Source organism: Arachis hypogaea, chromosome 13, assembly GCF_003086295.3.
Source record: "Arachis hypogaea cultivar Tifrunner chromosome 13, arahy.Tifrunner.gnm2.J5K5, whole genome shotgun sequence".
Lineage (NCBI taxonomy): Eukaryota > Viridiplantae > Streptophyta > Magnoliopsida > Fabales > Fabaceae > Arachis > Arachis hypogaea.
Genome location: NC_092048.1, coordinates 100,813,733 through 100,817,224, shown reverse-complemented (window position 1 = coordinate 100,817,224; position 3,492 = coordinate 100,813,733). Strand labels below are relative to the sequence as shown.

At 38.7% G+C, this 3,492-nt stretch overlaps 1 non-coding gene across 1 annotated transcript; it reads left to right on the top strand.

Annotated features, from left to right (window-relative positions):
- Window positions 1-1,534: 1,534 nt before the first annotated feature.
- Window positions 1,535-1,641, top strand: LOC112739348 (small nucleolar RNA R71). Its single transcript, XR_003170284.1, has one exon. It is a non-coding gene; the product is annotated as a small nucleolar RNA R71 (small nucleolar RNA).
- The last annotated feature ends 1,851 nt before the right edge of the window (window positions 1,642-3,492 follow it).

The following is a 3,492-nucleotide window of genomic DNA, read 5'->3' as shown; positions in this document are numbered from 1 at the left end:
ATTGGGTGAGTGTGACTCTCTTCCATGTCTAAGATGACAAAGTCTGTGGGAAGAAAGTATTTCCAAACCTTTATTAACACGTTTTCCACCACTCCTATTGCTTGTTTTTGAGTTTTGTCAGCCAGCCTGATGACTACATCTGTGGGCATTATCTCATTGATCTGCAGCCTCTTCATAAGGGATAAAGGCATTAAGTTGATGCTTGCTCCCAAATCGCAGAGTGCTCTATCAAACCGTGTTTCTCCTATTGCACAGGGAATGTGAAAACTCCCTAGGTCCTTCCTTTTTATAGGCAACTCTGGTTAAATGAGAGCACTGTATTCTTTATTCATCACTATTGTTTGTCCTCCCTTGAGTGAGCTTTTCCTGGTCAGCAGCTCCTTCATATACTTGATGTATGAGGGCATTTGTTGGAGGGCCTTGATGAATGGTATGTTTACATGGAGGGATGCAAACAGGTCAAGAAACCTTGAGTATATTCTCTTCTCTACAGCACCATTGAGTAATTGGGGAAAAGGTGCATAGAGTTTCAGCAGCTCCTTCTGTGTCAGCTCCTTTTGTAAAGTTTTGGGTTCTTGGCAATCTTTTTCCTGTTTCTCTGCTGATGTCTCTCCTAGTTGTTCTAATGGCTTATTTTGCTTTTCCTTAGTCTCCTTATTACTTGTAGTAACCATCTTGCAATCTTCCCATCTGACTTTCTTTGCCTCACCTCTCGGATTTTTCTCTGTGTCACTTGGGAAGCTATCATTAGGTTTGGGAATCTTTTCAGATAAGTATCCCACTTGAAATTCCAGCCTCTTGATGGTGTCTCCCTGGTTTTTGATGCTAGCTCGCACCTCCTCTTTGAATACCTTATTATCTTGAATCTCTTTGCATATGCCCTCAAGCATAGTCTCAATTTTGGAGAGTCTATCTTCAGATGAGGGTGAGTTGAGAGTGGAGGGGTGAGTTGGGTTATTCTGGTTTTGGTATGGATGTGGAGAGGTGTTGTTAGGGTGGTGTTGATATGATCTTTGTGTGGAATGTTGGTGAGCTGCATGGTTGTTGGGGTTGTGACGTCTCTGATCTTGGTTTTGATCTTGTTGATTTCCCCACCCAAAGTTTGGGTGATTCCTCCATCCAGGGTTGTAGGTTTTGGAGTATGGATCATGGGTTTGCCTGGGTGAGTTTCCAATGTAATTGGCTTGTTCTTGCTCCTCCTCTGGTGTTCTTCACTCCCTCTTGGGTTGCTGATGAGGTGGTGATCGCTGCCACTTGGTTCCTCTCCATCTTCTTGGTGAGGTCATCCAGCTGCTTGGTAATAAGCTTATTTTGGGCCAGCATTGCATCTACATTGTTCAGCTCCATCACTCCTCTAGTGTTTCCTCTTTTAGAAGCATAGAAGTAGTCATTCTCAGCTACAGTTTCAATGACATCTATGGCTTCTTAAATGGTCTTCTTCTTGTTAAGAGATCCCCCGGATGAATGGTCTACTACCTTCTTTGATTCATAAGAAAGGCCTTCATAGAAAATATGTAGTTGCACCCATTCATTGAACATATCTGGTGGACACCTTCTTGTCAGGTCCTTAAACCTCTCCCATGCTTCATATAGAGTCTCACCATCCTGCTGCCTGAATATTTGCACCTCAGCTCTCAGCCTGTTAATCCGTTGAGGAGGATAGAATCTTGCCAAGAATTTGTTTACCACATCTTCCCAGGTTGCTAAACTCTCCTTTGGAAAGGATTCTAGCCATTTAGATGCCTTGTTCTTGAGTGAGAAAGGGAACAGAAGTAGTCTATAGGTGTCAGGATGAACACCATTAGACTTCATAGTATCACATATCCTCAGGAAGGTAGTTAGATGTTGATTGGGGTCTTCTTGGACACTCCCTCCGAATGAATAGTTGTTCTGAATAAGGGTGATGAGCTGTGGCTTTAGTTCAAAGTTGTTGGCATGTATAGTTGGCCTTTGGATGCTACTCCCACAGTTTCCTGGGTTTGGGTTGATGTAAGAACCCAGAACTCTTCTCTCTTGCCCAGCATGATTTGCTAGACCCTCTCTACCATGGTTGTGAGCCTCTTCTTCATGATGGTTCTCCATGTTTTCATCCATGTTTGGTTCAAAATACTCTTCCTCTTCCTCAGCACCAACTACTCTCTTTCCTCTTGCTTCCCTCCTTAATCTAAGGAAGGTCCTCTCAGGTTCAGAATCAAATGAAGTTGAAGCCCCGCTTCTTCTCCTTGTCATACAACCAACAAGGCACAAGCAAGGAACTAGATGCAGAGACTATTCTTGTTAGAAATGCTGTTAGTGTGAGTGATGCAATATATCAAACAGTTAGTGGGTTAGTGGACTGAATCGTAAACAACTAAGAAAATAGGTAGTGGGAAGGGAAGAAAATAACTGAACAGAAAGTAAATTACTCAAATGAACTTAAATCAAACAAAAGAAAAAAAAAATGCTCAATCTAGTTATCCTCCAATTTAATCATTGTTGATACAAAATCAATCCCCGGCAACGGCACCATAAACTTGATGCACACAAAAAATTGTTGAGAGACAAGTTTCCATGTGCATCACATAGGAAACATGTTTTTCACATACATCACATAATAGGGAAGGGAAAGTAAAACCATGCAATTAACATGAATAAGTGGGTGAAGGATTGAATAAATCACTCAAACTAAGCACAAAATACATCATAAAATATGGGTTTATCAACCTCCCCACACTTAAACAATAGCATGTCCTCATGCTAATTCCAAGGTAATAAGTAAGGTTAAAGTGATGGAATGTCATGCAATGCAATCTAATCTAAATGCAACTACCTAAATGAATGATGCATCATGCAATTCTAATTTATTCACTCATATATAAAGCTTACAGGTAGTTAAATTAATTTACATTCTCAAGGAGTCATATATATATATATATATATATATATATATATATATATATATATATATATATATAGCCAAGCCTTAGATAATCAATAAGCACTTTTACAGTTGAGATGGGAGAAAAAGCATTTTATGAACTTGCAAGACAATTAGATAATTCAAACAGAGATAAATGTTAATGAGCTATTGAACCCTCACTGGATTTGTGTTTACTCTCTAGTCACTCAATGTTTATTGGGTTAATCACTCTATTCCTCTTTTTATTCTTCCTTTCTATAACTTTGTTCTTTATCTAACCAATCAACAATTATAGAATACAGTCATACCAAAAATCATGAGGTCTTTAATTAAGGTTGTAATGGGGCAAAGGTAAAGGTAAGGATATATGTATAAGGCTAAGTGAGCTAATAAGTGAATCCTTAATTAGACTAAGATCTCACGTAACATACATACTTAGTAAAACAAAACTTCTTTACCTATTTTCTCATATTTTCCCACTTGATGTTACATGCTCATGTTTCAATTTTTTATTTTTTATTTTTTATTTTTTTAATCCCATGTGCATTGCTTTTATTTTGCATTTGGGGAATTCTTTTTGTATCCCCTTTATT